This window comes from Pelecanus crispus, chromosome 11 (assembly GCF_030463565.1).
Source record: "Pelecanus crispus isolate bPelCri1 chromosome 11, bPelCri1.pri, whole genome shotgun sequence".
Taxonomy (NCBI): domain Eukaryota; kingdom Metazoa; phylum Chordata; class Aves; order Pelecaniformes; family Pelecanidae; genus Pelecanus; species Pelecanus crispus.
Window position 1 is genome coordinate 30,077,397 of NC_134653.1, and position 24,112 is coordinate 30,101,508.

Consider the following 24,112-nt stretch of genomic DNA (forward strand, 5'->3'; position numbering starts at 1 on the left):
GTGCATTCGCACGGTGGGAGATGTAGCGCAAGCTGAAATGAGATTAGCTAATGTACTGCAAACACAAACCATCTAGTAAGGAAATCTCTCTCTCCAACAAATGCAAATCTTTCTGCCTAGTTTACTGTGTAATGTTGCCCATTAACCCCCGTGCCCTGCCTGCTGGCGAGGGGAGAGGAGGCAGGCAGGGGGCTTTTGGTAAATGTTTGTGCAGGGAACGGTCCCTCGGCTGAAAGCACCCGGCCTTGTTTCCTGCAGCTCTGGCACATTACGAGCAGCGCCTGTGCCCGTCCGAAAGGACCTGCCTCTCGCTGCCTCTCCATGGCACGTGCTTCACAGGTTCAGAGTGGCCAGCCGTGGCCCTGCCCATGAGCTGCCTGCAGCCTGCACCCACGGGCAGGAGCTCATGCTTGCAGCCTGCGCCTATGGACAGGAGCATGCACTATTTCTCCAGGCACGTCTCACGTGGAGCCAGGCCGCGGTGCCTCGCAGGATGGCAGCCGGCCGCCCGGGAGGCAGAGCCAAAGGGCCCCCCAGCCGGTGTGCAGCCGCTGATAACCAGTTATGTCCCCCAGTTCCTCCATTACAATTAGCATGAAGCCACGTGTTTTCAGATGATGCGCCTGGCCAGGCTCTGAGATGTTTGGCAGAGAGAAGGAGTTGTCATGGAAGGGGCTTTCGCAGGCTGCAGGCTTGCTTTTAACCCTCAGTACATACAAGCCCCAGAGCAGAAAGGTCTCTTCAAACACGTAGCTGCACTTGTAACGTTGATGATGGTGACAACTGCAACAGCAGAGATTATTTTTCATTCTCTCCCTTATATGCACGTGTCCCACAAGAGGACAAGCTCTTTGCAGAGAGCACAGCAAGGGCTCTGTGCCAATGTTAAACTTCTCTGTGCTTATGTCGCTCTGCATGGGAAGAGAGCAGTCATTGCCCTGAGGCTGCAATTGGATTCCCCCTGGCTTAACTTCAGGGCTCCCTCCTTGGCCCACCCTGTGGCCAAGCCTCTCCAGCCAGCCAAGAGAAACTGTGTGCAGGGTTTCTGTGCACATCCTTGCTGCAGACACCCCGCTCCCAGGCCTGGGAGCTGCCTGGGGCACGCGGCGATTGATACTGCCTCCGCTGCCTGTCATGCTCGACCATCCTCACACCTCACTTAGCTGCAGGAGGAAACTGCTTCCACCCTCGGCAGCAGTGCTGGCTGATGGCTGCCCGAAACCCAGCTCTGCCCTCGCTGGCGGCTGCATCACATCTGGAAAGGGCTCGGGGCTCTCCAGGGGGGTCTGCAGCAGCACCGCTAATAAAACCCTGCAGCTCTACTCATGTGCAGCTTTGTTCTAGATATATTTAAAGGCAAGGGGTGGGCTATCATTGCAGAGGAAGGATGCTAGCTGGTGCTGGCATGGGCACACGTCCACTGCCCACTCGCTGTGAGTCACCTCGTCCCATCAGGCACGGACTGAGGCACCTCCCTGGGATGGCTCCAGCCGTGGTTTCTGATCAGGTGATGCCAGCCCCGGTACTGCAGCCTGGAATCCCAAAGGCCCTGTACGAGCAAGAGGCTGGAGCAGAGCGTGTGGGGGCACAGGCAGGCCCTGCAAAGGGACCGTCCCCAGCAGTGGCATCCCTCCACGCGAGAAAGACAAGCGTGGTGCTGCAGCAGGGATCACAGCTCCATCTGCTTGCCAGCCCGGCAGGTTTAGTTACCAGTCAGGGAAACACAGGCATTAAGCAACGTTTGCAATTCATTCTGCGGTGCCTTGCCTGAAGAGCTCGGCACCTCCACGCAGCTCCTACCCTACTGCCAGCGCTGCGGTTTCCAGTTGCAGCTAATTACTGTGCAAAGCAACGAGCCTGCTGTGATTGTCAGCTGAATGACACGAGTGCGCTCAACTGCAGCTCAGCTCATTTTGGCCCCTGGGGAGATGTCCTGCCCAGGCCTCTCGCCCTGAGATTGCACCAAAGCACGTAGCTGCTCAGGCTGCAACTCGGGCAGGGCTGGGAGATGGGCTCTGCGCTGGTGAGCGGTTGGGAGAGCAGGGAAAGAGCAGTGTCTGCAGGTTAAAGGGAGGTCACGTAATTGCAGACATGACTGCTGAGCTTGCCGGAGCAGCTGCAGGGTTAATAGAGTAAACCAGTGAAATTTGTAAAACTTTCCTGAGCACCCAAGAGATCAGTTTTTGCTTTGTGTTTGGCAGTAGAAGCAAATACTGTTCTGCTTTCCCCTGACCTGGCCATTAGGATGACTTAGTGAGGACTATTTTTGACTTCCACGAGGTTTTTATATACCTGGGCAAAGCTCCATGGGGTAAGGCACGCTGCACGCAGCCCGGGCTCCCCGCGCGCTTGCTGGCTCCCAAGCCCTGCGTGTCCTGGCATTGACAATGCCCCTTCATACAAAATACCCACAGGATTTGTTCTGCACTTTTATATTGTTGCCAGCTGGGACTGAAGAGGTGAAGTTGGAGATACATCTCTGGAAACCTTAATGTCATCCTACATGGACCTGTCTTTTGCAGGATCTTCACACAGGAACCATGTGAAGTGGAGTTAGGGGGGAACAACTGGCTGCAGAAGCTTCAGCTGCAAAGAGATAGCCCCAGGGCTGTGTCTGGCCTTGGGCTTCGGCTGCTCCTGGGGCAGGTGCCCTCAAAGTGGGGTAATGGTGATGCTCTTACTGGTGCTGTGAATGGTGATGCTCTTACCAGTGAGGTGAATGGTGATGCTCTTACTGGTGCTGCTGCTTGGCCAGGGCACGGTGTTCTCCCCAGCACCTGGGTGTCCCCAGCTGGTTTTCTGCCCTGTGTTTTAGGGAACGATGCCCACTGACCGTGCAGGACCAGCTCTGCTCTGGGGCAGCTCAGCAGTGGATGTCTGTCCCAAATATCTCCAGGAATAATGGCATTCTGCTGATACCCGTGTGGCACCACCACCTCTCCTCTGCATCACAGCCCTCGTTTTCAGGAACTCTGAGCTTTCCCTGTCCCTGCAGGTGTGTTTATCCGCCCATAAAGCCCAGCGTGGTCGCAGGGGGATGAGGCTCCAGCCCCGCACACCTCATGGGGGGCAGAGCACAGGGGGCCCGGCGGCCCCTCTTCCCACGGGCTGGAGGGATGTGGTCCACACAGCCCAGCTGAGTGCAATGAGTTAACAACATTGTGGGGGATTTAAAATGGAAGAAGCCTCCTGACAGCCCACATGTAGGTCTAATAATTTACTATAACTGCTTTTATGGCAGACCGTAAAAATCTAAAATAAGGCTGGGAATTGTCAGAGAAACCCACATGGAGCTGAATTTCTGCATAACCATTATTTTAGGTTCCAGCGCCTTCCTCTGGAAAGCTTTGGTCTCTGGGTCCCTGGGGCATTCTGGGGACCAGCCCTACCAAGGGTTTCCCTGCAGGAGAGTGCTTTTGCTTGTGCAAGCACAGTTTTGCATCAGCGCTGCTGCCCAAAAGGGCTTCCTTGGTACTGGTGATGGGTGGTTGATTGATGGGTTTACTGATGGGGCTGGACCAGGAGATCTCAGGTGGTCCTGTCCAACCTGAACGCTTCTGTGATCCAAAAGGATCCGAAAGGTCCCTGCTTTGAGTCTGGAGGCTGAAGAGCCACTCCTCACCTTGCACTGTCTGCACTGTCCCGCCGCTGTCCCCAGCCTCTCCCCGAGGACCAGCATCCCAGGGGATGCAGAGAGGGATTTGTGTCTCCCAGGCCCAAGCTCTCCAGTTCCTTCCCCATGGCACAGGGAGAATATCGTCTGTCCCCGGAGGGTGACATTAAACACTGAGGTAATTCTGCCTCTGAGAGCTAACCCCAAGCAGTAGTTACTGCAATTACGCTGAGTGCCACCGGATGATACTTGGTAATTACGTGGCTCTTTCATCTGGGGATCTCTGAGCACTTACTGATCAATTAATTAAACTTTGCAGCAGGCTTTTGCCACAGTGCAGGATGCTGCTGGATCAATAATCCCTCTCCTGAGATGTGGCCGGCCCTGAATGGCGCGGCCGTGCCAGCCCGGGGCTTGACCCCATAGACGGAGGGGAGGAGAGGGATGGGGGTCCGGGGGGCTGGGGTGCCCAGGCTGCTTAGGGAAGGTGGAGGATGAGGTCATGAAAAGCTCATGGGTGAGAAGTACCAGAAAGAGCAGTCTGAGTCCCTGGCCTTTCTCCCAGGAAGGAAGGAAAAAGTTGAGAATTTCGTTGGCTCTTTTTTCGTTTGCTTGAGCTGCGGCTGCAAACGTCCCCCTGAGCCTGAGCCTGACCCTGAGCCTGATGCTGAGACCAATCCCGATCGCACAGCTCTGAGCAGCACGGCAATCACAAATTCCTTTCTGAACATCCTTCTGCCTGCAGTCAGCGGGGTGCAGTCCTTGCAGCTCAGGAGGGTCCCCTGCACCGCTGCCGGCTCTTCCCCACCCTTCAAAGGCTTCGTTCACCTGCTGCCAGGGATGGCTGGGAGAGGGGAAGCGCCGACAGACTCCTCATCATCCTCACAGCCCCAGGATGAGCTGTTTACTTTGAAAGATTTGGGCACAACATAAACTGCCATCATTCGGAGGAGTCCTGGCAGGAGCCTCGCTATTAGCACAGATTGTAAATCTCCTCCTAATGAGGAGCCTGGCTGGGCCCAAGTCTGGATTTATAAATATGAGTAAGATGGAAAGCAGCAATTCCCCTTGGGGCATGCAGGAATGGAAACCGCATGTTCTCCTGCCTGAAAATGCACCGTTGCATCAGTTACTGCCAGGAGGAGAAAACTCCCCAAGTTCAGGGGTTTTTTGGTACCTGGGGAAAGCATTTACTGGTCCTGTGCTGTTCATCTTTTGGACACCCTAATAAATCACCCCGTCCCAGCAACCCCGGGGCAGGGCTGGGGAAGCGCAGGCAGGCTGGGAGGGAAGAGGGCTGTTGAGAGCTGCAGTTCTGTGGCAGCCCCATCACCCCCCCAGCAGCCACCGAAGGATGGGTTTGGGTAAGGGTAGGCGGACAGGTTCTGAGCCCACCTGAGCCCAGGTAGATACGGGGGTTTCTGGGGTGTCGGGAGCCAGCCAAGGACCAGCTGCACAAACAAGCCCATGGAGCTTCTCGCCTCTTACTACAATGACCCTTTCCTCCCGCAGCTGTCCTGTGTTAAGGTAAATGACACGACTGGGATGTTACCTCTCTTCAAAAAGATTTTCCATTGCATTGCCGCAAGAGCAACTCTTCAGAAATGCGAGAGTGAGAAACAAGGTAAAACGGACACGGGGCTGTCCTCCATCAGGGTGTCAAATTCAAGCATTTGCAGCCTGTCCCTGCTAGAAGAGCTGGAGGCTGGACCATCCCTATCCCAACTCATTGCTGAAAATCACCAGTTGCAGATGGAGAAACGTGTCCCCCCCCGCCACGGGAGCGCCCACGGCTCAGCCAAGATGCTCTCGTTCCCCTCCTGCTGTGGCCAAAGGAGATGCATCACTTCTCAGCCTGACATCCTTTTCCTGGCTGCCCTCAGCGGATGCATCCTCTCCCCTGCAATACCTGGCTAGCAGAGCTGTGGCGCAATGCCTTCCCACTGAGCCCATGTCCTGGGGCTCCCAGCCCCTCTTCCCAACACTGGTGGGAGATGGTGGCACACAGTGCGGAGGGACGGGAAGCAGAGCCATGTCAGGGGGCTGGGTTGGAAGCAGGACAGGTTTCGCTTGCCCTGGTATGGTGCCCTGCGCACTTGGCTGTCCTTCCTTCCAGGCAACCTTTCAGCCCAGATGGAGAGTGCCATAAGGAGTTTTGTTTCTTTCCCAAAACACATGACACATTCTCTGCCTGTCTAACAAGGTGTCTGCGCAGGGCTGCGCTACGTGGTGCAAGGCACAATTGGCTCTGCAGGAATCATTCATGCTCCTTCCCTCAGACTCTGCAGTGGGGAGCGATGGGGATCTCTCTGCCCCTGTGTACCTCGTATCCAGCTGGAGCAGAGCCGCACACTGCATCTTGTGCTCGGGGATGTTTTGTGGGTGCATGGCATGCTGTGTCCAGAAGGCACTGTGCATCTGCCCCGCAGCAGACATGGTGCCATCCTGTGCAGAGCGTGCAGGGGATAATTCAGCCACACCAGCGTTAGCCTTGGGGTTGATGCAGACGTGCACGGCGAAGGGCTGTTGGGAAACGGCAGTGGGGCCAGGCTGTGACTGCCTGAGCTCCCCTGTGGGGTGGCCACCGCCTGAGCAGCCTCTCCTTGGCACTGGTGCAACATGGAGGAGGATTTGGAGCTGATGGACAGGTCCAGGATGGAGCCTGGCTGGGGATGCTCACCTCCACCTGGGGCTCGTTGCTGAGACCCATTAAAAAGGACCAGGACTGCACCTCCCAGGAGGGTGCTGGGTTGGAGGGAGCTGAGGATGGAGGGTGGCTGGGCTGATGCCGTGCAAATGGTGCATAGCTGTGTGCTAGTAGGGCTGGCTTGCGAGAGGGTTTCTCGATAGCCCAGCTCAGGGCTTGGTGTCCTGGTGTTGGGTGCCAAAGCCCAGCTCTCTGCAGCTGGGTGGGGAGCAAAGGAGAGCTTTATTAGCAGAGCTGGGCTTCCTACTCCGCTTTGTGGGAATACCCTCATGAGCTTGCTGGAGTCTGTGCTCCCTTGGTGGGTGGGTGAGGGAGGGAGTGGGGCACACTGGGCTCCCCAGGAACAGCATGGCAGGGTGGGAGTCCTGGCTGCCTCCCCTGTGTGCTGTCTGTGTGAGGGCTGAGCATGGGTGGGGAAGGGCCCTGGAGCAAACCCAAGTTTGTAACCAGCACCCAGAGCAGCACAGGACTGTCCCCAGCAAGTGCTGGGCTTCCCACGGGGGCACGGTGGATTATGCCAGGCTGGGGTCTGCACAGGGTGCTCTCCTGCCCAGCCTGGAGTCTGCACGGGGTGCTCTCCTGCCCAGCCTGGAGCCGCAGGGTTCCAGTTTGGTGCTGTCTCCTTGGGGTGATCTCTCCCCATAGGCATGTCTGCAAATGGCTTGTTATAAAATACATCTGAAAATGTCTTAAACTTCTCTTTTATTTCTAAAAATAGCCCTGCTTGGCCCTTGGGAGGTTCAGCTATCATGGCCCCCATCTTCTCCCTGCAGTGGGTGTGATGGAAGCTGGAGGATTGCTTGCTGCCTGCCTGTGTCCTGGCTGATCCCTGCTACTCTCACCAGCCCAGGGCAGATGAGGCAGCACCTTTCCAAGGTCAGATTCATCCCATGGGAGAAGTGCTTGGTTTTGAGGGGAGGGTGGTTTCTGATCCCAACAACCTGCCCACTGCATCCCTGTGCAAAAGGACGGATTTGAGACCCAGTAAAAGGCTAATGGAGGCTCAGGAGAGAAGCAGCACTGTGCTGTTTAAGCCCCCTGTCATAAAAGCAAAGTTTTGCACCAACATCTTCAATATGTTTGTACCTCTTGCTATGCCAGAGCCTGTGTGCTGCCCTGGGTTTGGTCAGGGCTCAGTGATGATTGCACGTGTTGTCTGTGGTGAATGCAAAGCACGCATGTGGCTCCAATGCTGCCTGGAGTCGTTTGTCTTTCTGCCTGCATGCTGAGATTGTCCCTGAGTGCATCTCTACATGCCCTGGTGTGGGTGCTGCAAGCTGCTGTCTCAGCAAAAGCCTGAGGGATTGGGATGGGGAAGAGGGTCTGAGTGCAGCAGGAGCAGGCGTGGGGAGGGGGTGGCTGTAGGGATGCCTGGGCACTGGGGCGAGCTGGTGCTGACAGAGGGAGGAGCTGCCAGCCAGGATTTCTCCAGCGCTTAAAAGCCAACTTCACATCCTCTGCTATGAAACACAGCCATGATTTTTGCTTTACAAGTGTGATTGCTTATAACAGCATGAAATTACAGCCAGAACTGATCAGCCTGGCAGCAGATAAGGGAAGCTGTCAAGTGCGGCAGTGTGTTATTACACAGGGGGATCAGAAGGAGGGAGGCTGGCAGCCCCCAGACAAGCCGGCTCTAGGATGAGCTGCCTCTCCAGGCTATACCGGAGGGATGATGGTGGCGTTCCCGGGGGCGACGGCTCCGCTTGCCACTGCTGCATTAGAGTTAGCAGTGATGGAGATGGGGAGGCTGGAGAGGGCTGGGCCAAGATGTGCGCTCAGAAAGGCTCAAATTTGGAATAAACATGTGGCCTGCCCAGTCCAAAGCATACTCAGTCTCTCATTTGGGGACTCCAGCTCTGCATGCCCTGGTTGTAATGATTTTGTGTTAATTAGCATTGGCCCCTTGGCAGTGCTGGTGCATGCCCCTGTCCCAGGCTGAAAGATGAGCATGCAAGCTCCTCTCAGGCTCTCAAGCTCTTATTTTGAGCAAGTAATGAATTACCGCTGTCCTGGTTTCGGCTGGGATAGAGTTAATTTTCTTCCTAGTAGCTGGCATAGTGCTGTGTTTTGGATTTAGTAGGAGAAGAATGTTGATAACATGCTGATGTTTTAGTTGTTGCTGAGTACTGCTTATGCTAGTCAAGGACTTTTCAGCTTCCCATGCTCTGCCAGGTACACAAGAAACTGGGAGGGGGCACAGCCAGAATAGTTGATCCAAACTGCCCAAAGGGCTATTCCATACCATATGGCGTCATGCTCAGTATAGAAACTGGGGGGGGGGGTTGGCTGGGGAGCAGCGATTGCTGCTCGGGAACTGTCTGGGTATCGGTCGGCGGGTGGTGAGCAATTGCATTGTGCATCACTTGCTTTGTATATCATTATTATTATTATTTTTATATTGCTATTATTATTATTTTACTTTATTTTATTTCAATTATTAAGCTGTTCTTATCTCAGCTCAGGAATGTTTCTCACTCTTACTCCTCCGATTCTCTCCCCCATCCCATCGGGGTAGGGGGAGTGAGCGAGCGGCTGCATGGTGCTGAGTTGCTGGCTGGGGCTAAACCATGACACCGCTCAGCAACTCAGGCCCTCAGATGAGCCATACAGCTGCCGGGGGCTTTGTGTGGGGCAGAGTCAGAGAAGCCCCTTCCAGCCCCGTGGTCTGGGACCCTCACTTCTGATTCTGAATATGGCCCATAGCCAGGGACAGTCACAAATCATTCTGGCTTCTGCCGACATCCACTGGGAAAACTGTGGGTCTGGGGATGAAGTTATTGCTGTTTCAAGTAAAGTGCTAATTCTACAAGAGTTAGATGTAATCACAGTTTCCATAATTACCCGGAGAGGGGGAGCTGTAAGCCTGCGATGTAAAGCTATGCATAGAGGCACAGGTCAGGCGCATATGAGCCCAGAAGAGCAGAACTTGAATGCGTGCATGTATGGATGTACATATGCTGTGTGTGTGAGCACAGAGACACCCACAAGGGTCCCCATCGCGTATGAACTTGTTCAATGGGTCCTGACTGCTCACAGGGCCTGGCCCTGGCAGGTTGTGTGTTGGGCTGTCTGCACGTGAGGGTGTGATGGAGCGATCGCTGGGCACGATGACACACAGCCCTGAGTCATGGAGACCTTCCCCAGCTGCATGTGTGGCTTCCCGGGTCTGAGGATGATGAGAGGATGAGCTGTATAAGCCTTCACACCTGGAACCAAGGGCTTGAGCGTGTAACACCAATAATGTAATGTCTGTAACCACGGACAGGGATTTTTCTCATATGGTTCTCAAAAAATTAAGACTTTTTGTAAAGCCTTTGCATTTGCTTCCTTTTCTGTACATGTGGTGGCAGATTTGTGCAGTGTACATGCCCCTACTTTGTGCCGTCTCTGTTCTGTGCCTGCAAAGCCCTCCGTGATCATCAAAAGCTCCCCTGTGCATAAAAGCCCATGTACAATGCTCTCCAACATCCTTTCTGGCCGAGGCAGGGGCTGCCGCTCGTATTAGCGCCAGGGTCCCATTCCCCTTCTTCCCAGAGCTGGTAAAAGCCCCGATAGCACGAGAGGGCTGAAGGGGAGGGCAGTGCCTGGGGGAACACTGCCCTGAATGCCTTCAGCTCTGGGCAGGGACGGAGGGGGCTGCACACCTTTGCCCCTGCTGCTGGCTCCCGGTGGGTCCTCTCCTGCTTTCCCTCTTGCTGAGCTCTTGTGCAAAGGCTGCTGCATGCCCCAGCACCTTGAGGACCATCTCAGTGGCCATTGCAAAGCCTGACTGTTGGCAAAAGGGGCTGCACAGGACCCCTGAACCTCGAGGAACGTGCTGGCTCAGTGTGGTCCATTTCTCTGCCCTGCAGCTGGTGGGGACAGGCCATTTGGTGCAGCACGGCCATTTGGGCTGGTCCTGCCATCGCCTGTTGGAGTGGGACGTGCCCAGGGGCTTGTGCTCCAGCCCTGCTGCGCCAGTGCGAGTGCTGGTGAGCTGCGCTCTGCTCCCTGTGTGCCAGGGCACCGCTGATGGTACTGGGGCTGGAGGAGGTCTCATGCAATGCCAGTCATGCTGCACAACTACTTAACAGGCTTTTACAAGCAAAGGCTGGCACCAGGGCGAGTGGGAGCTCCCCATGCCCTGGCCAAGGCTGCTCCTGCATTTTGCAAAACTCAGCACTGATTGAACAAATCTCTTTGGGGTTTGCTGAGCCTGTGCTTCAAGGACGTTATGGAGTGATGCTTGTGTGCTGTCACAAATTGCTATTTACACATGAACTTGCAATGGTGTGTGGTCCCTGTGGCTGTTGTCTTCAGGGTGCAGCGCCAGGCTCCACACCGGAGAACCGTGTTGCTACCAATGCTGCTCTGTGCGAGCTTCCTCTCGGCTCACAGTCGTGTCCCACACCTCCTTTAAAAATCAGTCATTCCTGACATTTTCTCACTTTCATAAGCTCTTTTCCACTCCAAAAAAAAAGGTCTTAATTTACTCATCACTGCTCTAATTCCACTTGCAAACTGTGGGTGTTGATCAGAGGTAGGTTAGCGAGACCCAGGAAGTATTCCTGGTGGAACGAGTGGTGTTTTCCAGCAGAAATGCCTCTGTGTGCTGGGGTGAGATTGATTTCATGGTGCAGAATCCACCCGTCAGGCAGCCCCTGCCTGTCCTCCTGCGGTGCACAACACTGGAAAATGCACTTATTCGCATATTAGACCAATTCTCTGCTGTTCAAGCCTTCCAGGTATTTCTGGTCCCTCCCCATCTTGCCATCTGCTTTCATCCCCTTTCATCCCACTGCCCTTGCGCCTTCCGATTTCCTTCCCTTCCCACGGTGTTTTTCAAAAGAGAAAATAAACAAGCCGAGGGATGGCACGGGGCTGATACCACTGCGGGGCTGGGGGATCATTTACCGAGCGACTGCACTGTGTCAGCCTGACCTTTTCAGTATGCAGCTTTTAACGGCCCTGGCAGAGGCTGCTTTTCGCTGCATGCAGCTTTCCCCATGCTGCAGCGCTGGCACTGCCAGAAAGGGGGCATGGCCGGAAAGGTGGCCCGTCCCGGGTCTGGATTAATGGTCTCTGCTCAGAAAGCCTTGCACATCGTGGTGTAGCAGCAGATGCCTTTCTGGGACCGGCCATGCTGTTGCTGGGACGAGGCACTGTGCCACACCCCAAGACGCAGAGGTGAGGGGCTCGGGGGGCTCAGTGCAATGCTGCTCTGGGAAGCAGTTGGTGCCTCTGCCTTCAGACACTGATGGATCCCCATGACTGATGGCTGAGTCTTTCACCCTGAACCATGCTGATAGCTTAAAAAAAAACCCAGTGATGGATAGTCTCATTAAACAGGGGTGGCACTGCGAGGGAGAGGAGCAGATGACTTATTGCCTTTCCTATCGGCTTTGCTGGCAGCGTGAGGCACGGTTCATTCCTTCCCCAAAGCCAGGGAAACAGCAGGTGTGTTCAACACCCCCAGTGCAGGCAGCTTGCAGGCACCAGTGGCCTCTGTGCACGTGGGGTCCCCGGGGCACCAGGGAGAGATGCCAGGCAGGGGCTGGGGTGCAGCGCAGGGCTCAGGTGCCTGTTGCAGGCAGGTCGCTGTCTCCCTAAAGCTGAGAGCAGTGCTTCATTCCCAGCTCTCCCCAGCAGGAACTGGTGAGATGATCCAAGGCAGGATGATCCCAGCTGATCCATGACTGCGCTCACAAGGCAAATGAAAGGACTTGACTAGGGCAGTGGCAAGTTGGAAACACAAGCCAGTGCTGCCCTCCCAGCCTCCCACGATGCAAACCAGTGCATGCAGGTGGCATTGGCGCCGGGCTCAGCGGCTGTATATCCACTCACCAGCTGGCCATGCAACGTGTGCTGGCCATGGCTGCTGCTGCAGACCCACCTGCCGCAGGGGTATGGGCTGCACAGGGGCTGTTGCGGGACCGGCAGCGTGCCTGTAGCCAGGGATGTCACGGGGCTGGCAGCGTGCGCGCAGCCAGGGATGACACCTCGTGCTGGAGAGCCATCTCTGCGCTCGAACACTCATGGTTATTTCATACCCATGTGCTCACAGTGTGGATATCTGACAAGGTGATGATCCAATGCATGAGTGGGAGGCATTTTGATTTTTCTTTCTGGGATCATGTTTATTTTCTTGGCACGCTTCAAGAATTTCTGTTGTAGGGGTGTAGAGGATGAGCAGGCTGTCCCCAGGGGTGCCTGGCTGCAGGTTTCGGCAGGGGATCAGGGCTACAGAGACTCAGTGCGAGCGGCCCCTGAGTGGAGATTGACTCTGCCCTTTGTCACCGCTGGGCTTTTGCCCGCCTGCCTGGGATGCTCTGGGGCTCTTGGCCTTGGTGGACCAGAGACACCATTTTGATTTTCTCAAGTTTGCTTGGGCTTGAAACAAAAAGTTAAAGGGAAAGCAAGAGCTTGAGCAGTGAAAGGTTCTTGGCCATACTAGAAGGAAGATTTTCAGTCTCCAGCTGGCTGTGGGATCGAGGACTGCATTAGTATTGACCTCAGGTATGGCAAGCAGCAGAAATTTCCTAACTCAGCACAAGGCCACACTCAACTCTAAATCTCACCTAACACTGCGTGTATCAATTGCACCTGCCTTGCAGGAGCATTTAGGGGCTTGATTAATCCATGTCTGCAAAAATGCATTCGTACCCAGAGATGAACAATGCTCCGTCAGTATGAAGCGCAATTATGGTTGTTAATTGTGCGTCATGCACAAACATGGCATCTGTAATCCATCTTGCGCAAAACAAATGTTCTGCCTAGCAGGATCGCAGCTCCTCAGCTCTGGTCTCGGGGAGGGAGTGAGAGGGCCTGCCTCTGAGCAGGGCTGGGGAAAATAAAGCTCCCCTGGCCCCTCAGCCTGGGCAGCAGGCTTTGTGCATGGGGGTAAGCAGTGGCGAGGGAGCACCGGTGGTTCCCTGGGGAGGGGTTATTGCCGCAGCGTGGCAGGAGCACTGTGCAGCGCAGGAGAAGGGCTGGCACGCACCAGTCCCGGTGCAGAGCAGCCCTGACCGGCTCGTTGCTGCATTTCCCAGTTCCCCGCAGCTGCGAGGTCCTTACGCTGCAGCCCTGCCCCAGCACAGCAACTCGGCCCCGTGTTGGCCTTAAGTCCGAAAGAACAGCAGCTGGTTGTAAAGTCTCGTGCCACTTGCGGGAATGAATTATCCAGGAAAAATGCAGGCTCTTCCCCTCCGTGGGCTCCCAAACTGCTTCGGCTTTTATATGCTTTTTCTGCAAGTGAGCAGAGCCAAAGTGAACATGAAATCAGCATCATCTTCCCCCAGGAGTTCTTTCTCTTTAGGCTTCACTTGGTGTTATAATGATCCAATCAATCTCAAGAGGCTCCAAATACTTATTAATTAATGCAATGATTGGGTGATTTGGCCATCATTGCAGCTGTCTTTCACAGGGAAAAAGAAAAGCATATTCCTTCCTTATTTTTTCTAATGCCTGGCTTTCTGATGGCATGCCGCTCCTCCACCGCAGAACACAATGTAAAAGCAGAGTGACTCACAGTCAAGGATTTGTATTCAATATCAGTTCAGATTACATTAGCTTTGCCTAATGCCTTAGCAATAAAGTGCCTCTTCATTGTATAGCTCCAATTTATTTCAGCTCCTGGGTCGGTATGGAACAAACATCAGTCATGCTGCAACACGTGTGCCCTGCGACGGGAGCAAGCAGTGGATGTTTGCTGGTCTCGGAGTTGGTGGAGGACGCAGCCTGTGCGCTGGCTGCCGTGCTGCCTTGCCTCCCGCTCCCGGCAAGAGCTCTGTGCCGGCTGCCGCCGCTGCCCAGCGTGCTCTGATGGCAGACGGGCTCTTTAACAAGGACAGTTTTTAAAGCCATCAATTAAAAGCCAGGACAGAGATGTCTGTGGAGGAGACTGGCCAGGCAGAATCACTCTAGGGATGCACTGGTGGCAAGACCCTTTGTTATCCGTATTTACAACCATAAAACCTGCCCAGGGCTGCAGGCTGGCCTGCTATTTCAAACAGGTGGATAGCTGAAAGCAGCGGCCTGTTCCCCAGGCTAGGTGTGTTACTCCAGCTCAGCCCTGGTGCTGGGTGCTTCGCTCCAGGAGCAGTTTCTTTAAACCCCATGTAACAAGCTGCAGGTCCTGGAGCAGCATTTCAGCCCCTCGCTTCTCCGTGGCCATGCTCCTTGCAGTGCGCAGGCTGCGCCTGCTGCCTCACAGCAGCGAACAAGGGCTTTTGCTGGGGTTTGAAGCCATCTGAGTCCCCAGAGCCCTGCTCTCCTGCCAGCCTGGCTTGGCTGCGTGGGCTGTGCAGGGGAGCGGCAGGTCCCCGAGCCGATGGCGTTCAGGTCACTTCCCTGCTGCAAACGCTGCTTTCTCCCCTCTAGCCAGCCCCGCCTTGGCCCAGGGTGCCTTTCCCACTAGTGCTTCTCCCCTGCGTGCAAGTGCCTTTGCAGAATAAAAGACATGCAGAAAAAAAAAGCAGCAAAGACTGCTGAAAGCACAGTTAATTCTGTGTTTCTGTGCTGGCTGCAGATGCTTGGCGAAGGTTTCTTGTGCTGGGGCTTTGGCAGCTCAGCACCACCGGCGGAGCGGAGAGCAAGGGCGAGGGGACAGCCAGGATTTCTTTTTTTACTGGTGATGCAAAGGTCTAGGAAAATGGAGCATTTTCCTTTGATGCTCTTGTGGGACTCAGTGATGATTCACATGGGCAGCAGTGAGTAAGAGTCTTATCTTTATTTACTCGATGACTTCCTGATGCTGGCGTGGAACACCTCGGGGGAGGAGGAGGAGCAGGTCCGCAAAGACTCTTCTGGAGCACTTCCACAAGGACCTGGCTTTGGTGGGAGGAGGGCTGAGCAAGTCATCAATGATTTACGAACCTCCCCCGTGCAGGGCAGAGGCACCCAGCCTGCCTCCCGCAGAGGCACCCGTCTTGTTGAAGGAGGAAACTGGCCTCTGTCTCACTCAAAGAAACTGCCAGAGATTTTCCTTATTGCTGAAGAAACACCCCCCCGCATGTCCTCCTGTGTTGTGGTAGGTGTTGAGTGGTCTCATCTTGTTTGTTTGTCACCCAGCCAGGAAGCAGGAGTGATGCCACTTGCACAACGCAAGTAGCAAGCCATGAATAATCCCAGCTGAGCTCTCTGCAGGCATCCCCTGACCTGGAAATCATCCATGGCCGCTGTCTGGTAAATACCCACAAATGTCAAAGCCACCTACCTGAACAGGGAGCCCGGTGCTGAGCGGTTCACCAGGTGACACACAAAATCCCACACAGTGTGGAGATGAAGAGCATGACTACAGGACTGGGTTGGGACGGGTGGCCCTGGGATGGGGTGGTTAAGGCCAGCACCAGCTGAGTGACACGGTCTCTATTCATTAGCCTATGCAGCACTAACATGCGCTCCTGCTAGCAGCGTCCCTGGGGGCTGGGTCCCTGGGACAGACTGCTGGTGTCAGCAGGCAGGGAACAGAGCTGTCGCGCTCGCACGCTGCGCTGAGCTGGTAATGACGCTGCAGTCGACTGGAGACATCGTTAGGGGTGACATATAATTGCTGAGAACACCTCAGGCTTGCAACCCCGTGATTGCAAGCAAGGCTGGATTAGTGCCAGCGCCAGGCGCTGCAGCAGCAGCCGGCGCATGCCCAGCCGGGATGGGGTTGCTCCTTGCAGTTCTGCTCAGTTGCCAAGCCTGGGGGACGCACTCTCGCCCGTCACGCACCTCTGCCTTCCCTCAGAGGGTGTCTTGGCCACCCCTCGCACGCCGGTGTGTGCTGGTGGGGCAGCCATGCCGGCAGCCACAGGGAGAGCCACGAGGACTTAGTGGGGCAGGGAGTTCCCCCAGTGCTTCATGAGCTGCCTTTGCTGACGGGGACGGGAGCGGGGATCCCTGAGCAGCCGCACTGCCCTGATCTCCTTGCAAACGCAGCATTACTCCCACTAAGGAGCTTAAGCCATCGGGCCCAGTGCTAAACCTTTTAGCACTGGCAGCGGCGCCTGGGAGCTGAGCGGCTTGCTGCCGAGGGTGCCGGTGCCGAGGGTGCTTCTGCGGGATTAAGAAACAGCTCGAGCTCTTAGACATAGTTGCCTTCCTGCAAGCTTTGGGTGCTGCTGGAAAGCAGCTCAAGAGCCACAGTTGCTGGGACCGCTGGCAAGCCAGTGTCCCGTGGGAGCAGGGGGATCTGGGTTACTCGGTAAATTAACTGCCATCCAAGAAAAAATACATTTTAATACAATTCAAGGCGATGTTGTAATCTAGGGACAGAAAATATAGGCCAAGCTCACAAACTGGGAGGCTGCGTCCCAGAAAACATCAAATGTGAAAATAATTTAGAGGCTGTAGGAAAAAAGAAACTGAACAGGCACTCTTAGAGCTGCACTTTATGATACACTTCTACTGCTCGCTCTGTGCTGGAGCAAACAGCCCTGGTGCGGCCGTGGCGTGTGGCTGGGGGTGGTTTTGCTGCGGTCCTGCCACACTTGAGGGACCAAGGGGAATATTCCAGGCAGATCTGGGAGCTGTGGTTAATTAAAGAGGGGTTTGGGCAAACAGGAGAGGGTGAATAAAAGAGGTAGGAAATTTCTTTGAGGTCTGGAAAAATGCCTCTCAGAGGCGAGGCGGGAGCATAGTCCGTGTGGTTTAGCAAAAGGAGGATCCAGAGGTGCCTTGAATCCACTGTGCAAAAACCTTCCCTGGGGTTAAGCGGGCTCTGAAAGGGCCCTTTAATCTAACAGGGAAAAGCATAACAAGAACTAATGACTGGAGGCTGGAGCCAGACACATTTAAATTAGAACAAAGGACACATTTCTAATAGTGAGGGTAATTAACCACTGGAACAAATTATCAAGGGGAAGTGGTGCTTTCTCCATCTCTTGAAGTTTTCAAATTAAGACGGGATGTTTCTTCCAAGAAGAAGCTTTAGTCAAACACCAATGACTGGGCTCTGTCCAGCAGCGACTGGAGGAATTTAATTGCCTGTGCTTGAAGGTCAGCTCAGACCCTCCAGAACCCCTCTGGCCTTAAGATCAGCGTAACCACGTTCTGATGAGATGGTGGAAGCTTTAAAGCAAAACAGGGTTCAGGTCACTGCCATGGGCTGAGGGAGAGGAGCGTTTCCCAGCGCCGGCCCCATCCCCAGCGAAGCCAGGACTGCTGGTCCTGCCAGCGTCCCTGCTTTTATGCTTGCCACCCACAGGGCATTTCCTCTGCCTTCTGTAAAATGGTGCCCTGTACAAAATTTGAAGTTAGAGAGTGGTCTGGATGCGGCCCCAGGGTATCTGCTCTGTGTGATGGGGCTGCAGCTCTCTGGTGCAAAACCATCCTGGACACAGAGCCCCATCCAAGCTGGGGCTCTCCTTGCAGGACTCTGTATATACGCATATATATATATATATATATATATGTATGCAACCTGATGAGCGGCGGCTCCTCGGCCACGCTGACAGTCCTCCAGTAGTGCCGGCAGCTGGGGGGGTGCATCCAGGGGCTGGCAGCGTGCGGGAGTCCGGGGAGGTCGCGGGATGCTCCTGGCAGGGGCTGCTGCAGCACAGTTACAGAGGCCATGCCCGATGCGAAGTCGTCCCTGCGTGTGTTTGGTGTCAAACAGCTTAGCCCTTCCCGTGAGCTGGGGCTGATCTAGGCAGGGAAGTCAATCAGAGCCACTCCGTAGAGCTATGGTCCTGTAATTACTCCGTGATTAAATAAAAACGTAATTCCTTCAACACCTCCGCACTCCTGCTTTATTGCAGAAGAGCCCACACAAGGAATTAATGTTTAAATAATGGCTTTCCTCCCCAGGAGCAGACTCCAAAATAGGCAGGAATATATTAATGCTCTGTCCTACGTATGGGAACGAGCAGCTCCTTGCTGTGGGGCTGGGCTGGGATGCCGGGGGCCGCGGGGGCTGCAGCGCAGCATTCACCGGGAGTTTCCTGGCGATCTCTGTCTCCATGTCTTCTGCCCTCTCTGGATGTGGCCGAGGGGTCCCCGCAGGCAGAGCATGTGGATGCAGCCCTCCAAAACACCACCCAGGCACCTCTGCACTGGGCTGTCAGCTGGTGCAAGGTGCCTTTTTTGGGGTGATGCCAGCTCACACTGGCTTGGAAACTGCCCGGTAATTTTTGCAATTCAGATGTAAGTTTTATGACTAGAGAAGCACAGAGAATTTCAGCAGCTAGCTGCACTGATTTTCTAAGTTGTCCATCTTTTTATATCAGCAGATGCCAGCTGAGTGTACCTTGTGAAGAATAGTCTCTCCCTGCAAAGGGCTATACTGTTTTCAATCTCTTTATTAAACCGAGCACAATTCTGTGCAATAGCAGAGATGAAGAAGAGCCCCTGATAAGCAGGACTAGCCATTTCCCCGAGTTTCCAATCTCCTTGGTTACAGTAACTCCACACAACATGCGATACAAATACGGGTTTGGAGACCAGGCTGTTAGCAGCAGCTCCTCAGCTAAAGAGTTTGAATCCCAGATTTGGGAGATTCCCCATCTCGCTGCCTCTCACTGCCTCATACCACCACGCAGGGACCCTGCGGGATTGGTGACGGTGCTGGACGGGTGCTCTGCAGAGGAGGGTATCGTGCAGGTGCTCATGCTCATTTTGCAGAGGTGACTGAGCACCGCAGTTGGACCAGAGCTGATGGACTCTCTGCAATCCCAGTTGCAGCCAGCTGCCATTGCAGGTGCTGCATGGGGTTGGTTTTCGGTTGACCTCAGCCACGTCAGGGAGGAGGACTGTGTTGGACAAAAGCAGCTCTCTTTGCACGTCTCTTCAGAGTCTGCTCTTCTATGGCCACAGCAGGAAAGCTGCGATGAGCTATGGGCTCAGCTCTTCCCGTGGGGGTGGGAGCCTCATATTCCCCAGTGCAGGGCAGGAGCTGCACATCTGGCAGCAGCACCATGTCCATGTGGCACTGCTGGAGATGCTTCCACAGAGCCCCTGCACCCAAATGTGAGGATTTGGTTTGAATTGATCTCATCCATCCTTGCTGCTCCTGAAGCCAGACAAGGGTTTGCCCGGAGACCACTGGTCTCCAGTGCCTCTTTGGCTGCATCCCTGTGCCACGCACAGGCTGCAGGCGATACTAACAGCGTGAGATTTAGGAATCTGTTAAGATTTCACAGAATTTGTATGTTTAATGTGTCTTAAAAGTGATCTTGCTTATTTTTACCATTGGAGTTACCAACGGCAAACCCCAGCCTACAGCTGAGGCCAGGATATAGTGTGGGAGAGGGATCCAATGAGTGTTCGAAGCCAGAGATGCGGCAAAGGGCAGTGACTGGTGCAGGACATCTCTCAGCTGCCTCCCCAGAAAGGAGGGGCGTTTTCCCCTAGCAAAACCTGCTATGATTTCCATGCACAGACCCCTTATCCCTGGGCTGGGGCAGGGAGAGGAGCTGCAGCCTCCACCTTGGCACACAGGAGAAGGGATTTCAGTGCAGAAGCCCAAAGCCGGTGGCTCCTTCCCAGCAGCTTTAGTGCTGGGCAGGGATTTAGGCTAAGCCCAGCAGCGGAAGGAGCCAAAAGCTATCCTGTAACAAGTCTTCTGAGGCCTCGAGAGCAGCAGGAGGACCTGGACCCGCAAAGTCAAAGTGGTCACCCCTGCCCAGCTGCTGCTAATGCTCCTAATCTGCCTGAAATCCCCAGGGATTTGCTCGCTGGGCCTGTGTCATGCCCTGTGCGCGTGGGGGTACCACCACCCCTGCAAGCAGCGGGTGGGGGAGCCTGGCTGGAGGGCTTGCCGGGTCCCCCCAGCAATCGCTCATCATTACAGGGCCACGGCACAGCACAGCGATCATGCTGCACCGAGGGCAGGAGGCCACGGCCGCCGGGGGATTGCTCTGCATGTTTCTCAGTTAATCTCTATAAAAGTTAGAGCCAGAACTTCTCCCCTTCCTCCTGTGCACTCTCTTGCTACAGTTATTTAGCAGTATTAGCACCGGTTATGAAATCAGCTCTGGGATGCAGAAGCGTAGCCTGGGTGACCCCTGTGGCACCTGTGTGGGGATCTCTCTGCAGCCGGGATCTCCCGGCTGTGCCCCCTGGGACTGTCCCCATGACCGTGCCTGTCCAACAGCCCTGCCCTGGCAGGGATAAACCCCAATGTGGGATGCTCAGCACAGCCCAAGGAGCAGGACAGGGCATTTGGGGCATTTCCAAGCAGGAGCGATGAAGTCCTGTACAGGGTGTCCAGGGCTTCTGCTATCAGATGGCTGAAGGAAGAAGAGGAGGTTTCTGGCAGGAACTGCCCCCGGCAGCATCACTGCAGGGCTGGGCAGAAGCAGTTCCTCCAGCGTTAATGGCCTTGTCCTTGACGTGGAGCCGGGTGCTGTTAATCGGCAGCAGCGTGCACCGGGATGCACTGGCCTGGGCTGGAGCAGAGCTCGCTGGCTCCATCCTCCCGCACCACTCTGGGAGAACATCCCCTCCTTGCCCCACATTTCCACTTGCCACGCTAATTATAATCACCGCATAATTCCTGAGCAACCTCCCCGCTGTGCTATATTATTCATTGGGAAGCAGACAGGCTAGCGCAGCCCAGACAAGCTGCTCCGAGGTATTAACAAGACAAAGGATTAATTGGCTTTTGGGAGCTGCCGAAGAGGATGTGCTGCCCATTATACCTGGCATGGGACTACGCCGACTGGCACAGGGCTCAATTTTCTTCAGCCCTCACCCAGCACCTCCTGTGAAGCACAGGAGGGTGCTGCTCTGAGCTCCAGTGCACCGGGGAGGTGTAGGTGTAGTGCTGCTATCGAGGGGACGCAGCTCCAGGACCGTGCTGTGCTGATGCTCTATAAGCAAATGCTTTCTTGAGTCCTGCATTCCCCTGAGGCTGTGCAGGGCTGGGCACAGCCTCGCTGCAGCATCCTTGGTGCCCAAACCAGCGGCTCCTTGCCCCTTTCCAAGTTTCCTCAGTGCAGCCACGGTAGCACCTTCCAGCTGGGAAACAAGTTCTGGTCCCAGGGCTCCCCAGCTCCTTCCTGAAAACAGCCCCCATGAGAGGGGAGCTAAAATAAAGGATGCTCAGAAGCCTTTCTCACCCTCCAACCCGGTGCTGGGTGCAGGGTCTGTCACAGGACTGCCCCAGGAGCTGCAGGGGACAGTGGCAGGCGACTGGCAGACCCCTTTGCTAGCCAGGTTTGTCACATAGCTGCCATCTCCTATGATCTGAGTGGCTTAAATACAAGCAGGGACTATTTGCTGTGTTGACCCTGCATCCCTAATGTGCCCACGGTGTCTCGTGCAGCTGATTCTGGCTCGGCGGTGTCACGCAGGGCATGGCAGCCCCACGTACATGCGAGGGATTACTGTCATGCTGACACACGCACAGCCAACCTGTGACAGCCATTAGTAATGCGATCCACTAGCTGGTCAAAGCCTTCTGTAGCTATGGTAATGAACTAACATAATTCACAATTATAATGTCAAATTTAAACCTAGGGCTTGTGCAAAAAGATAAAAATATCTCTTTGCTCATGGGATCTCAGTATTATTTGCTTAGCTATATTGGAAGCTAAATGCTCTCACTAACATCAAGCGATCGCTCTGAGATTAAACACTTTTCTTCCATTTATGTATGTTTCACCCTTTTATAGTTTTATTAAAATGCTGGCTGCACTTTCAATTAAGTGAATCCCTTTTGCAATTGTAAGCACGTTTCATACGAATAAATAATTTAATTTGCAGGGTGTTTTGGGCTCAAAACCACAATTGGCAACATCAATGCAAAGATGCTTGAAGGGTGCAGAGCTGGCAGCCCCCCCTGCACCTCCCTTGTGGCAAGGGGCAGGTGGGCATTGCCGCTGGCGGGGCTGCTGACCGCCGGCTCGCCGCACTCCGGGTAAGCGGGCAGGAACCTCAGAGCGAAGCGCTTGAGGTCTTTGTTGGATGCACACCTTTATGCATCTGGTCTGCACCACCAGCTCTGCCAGCCGCCCTTCAAACCGGGGAGCCCACGGGGGCGGGAGGGAGGCTCGTCGGCACAGCCCGCAGCTCCCCTTCCTGCGCACCTTCATCCCCCTGCTTTGCCACCGGCCATCTATCAGGGTAATGATACTTGACACCTTTCATCTGAGGATCCCAAAGCCCTCTGCAAATATTAATTAATTATCAAAGCTGCACAGCTTGCGCTCTGTGAAACTCACAGTCATCATTTCACTGAATTTCACAGGAAAAAAATGTCTGTTTTCTGCCATTTCTTAACCTCCAAATGTTGCTTTCTTGGCACTTCCCCTAAAGCACATGTTCACGTTTTCAGCATGGAGCCCTGTTTCCCTGGATCTCTGCCTGCGCTCCCCATGCTCGGATGAGCTGCGGCGCTCCCGATGCCGGGGGCCAGCTGTAAGCCCCAGCCCCTGGCCAGGGCACCCCGACCTGCCCCAGCAGCCACAGGAGCAAACCCTGCTCCCCCTCGCCAGCACCTCTTCTCGGCAGCAGGAGCCCTGGGTCACCAGAGGGGCTGTCAGTCTGTCCTGCACCCTGCGTTTTTGTACAGCACTGTGCATGCAAGTTCCTGGTGAAATCCCACTTCTGCTGGGAAACTTTGCCAAAGCAGAATCATTATATCCTGTAGGAAGGTAGGTGACAAAGGCTATGCTGTTGGAAAGTAATTAAAATGGACAGACACCAGACTCCGTGAACTCTGTCTTAAAAAAAACCCCAAGACTTTGAGCTATTTTTAACATGTCAGCAGAAAATGGCAGCAATGTGATTGTCTCCTCTCACAACCCTATGATTATAGCCATCTCCGAGGGGCCCGTTTCCCAAGGCACAGTCGTTGTGCCTTGGCCCCTCCAACCAGCAGATGAGAATATTAATTTTCCTTTTGAAAAGCATTTTCAGCATCAACAGTTTGCTCCAGTTTTGGATTTTGCAGTTGTTCCTGTAAGTGATGTCTGGGTGGGTTGAATTTGTATTGCCAATGCTGTAGCTCTGCAACAGGAATGCAAATGAACCTCAAACTAGTGATTCTCTTCTGATGTTGGGTTTTTTTCCCCTTTAAAAACCTCCCTCTGTCCCAGGTCCCCTAATGCCAGCACATTACACTGGAAAGGTTCCTATTGTAGAAACTTTTCTCCCCAGCCGGTTTGCAATGTGCTGCATGAGCACAAGGACCTTTTACTGTAATTAAGCTCTCGCTGTTCTTTCAGGACTTCAATTCAAAGCAATTCATCACTTCCAACTCAGATGAGCAGCTTGACTGCGAGTCATGGAGAAACAATGCTTTTCCCCAAGAGCCACGGTCAATGTGTTAAGGTTTGCATCCCCCAGCCCCCCAGGGCAGCCCTGGTGGGACCCCAGGTGCCGTGCTGCCCTCCTGCCCCGCCACCGGCCCCTCCTGTCCGCACCCCTCCGCTGTGTGGGTCCCAGGGCCCCAGTTTGGGTTTTGGCAGGCAGCAAGAGGTGCCTCCGCCCAGCAAGGTGCTCGGCATCCCTCGCTTCCTCCTGGCCTGTGGTCCCAGCAGCGTCCCTGCTCCCGCTCCATTGCCCGGGCGAGCAGAGGAGGGACCGTCTCCTGCTCTCAGTCTTCACATGGTGTAAATTATCTAGCACAATAGAAATTATTAGAAATGATCACTAGCTGTCCAGCAAAATGTGATTGTATCTGGTTAATTTTGCAGCAATTTTGTTTAACAACCAAGGGTGGACATCAGTAGGTGTATGATAAAAATTATTATATACAGGTGGGAAAGTTCTGCACAGGACTACACTTAAAAAAAAAATAAAACAAAAAATAATGTTAACAATTATAACAGTGCTAGCAAAAGTCCCTTTAGTAAGAACTGGAAAATAGAATGAGGATAATT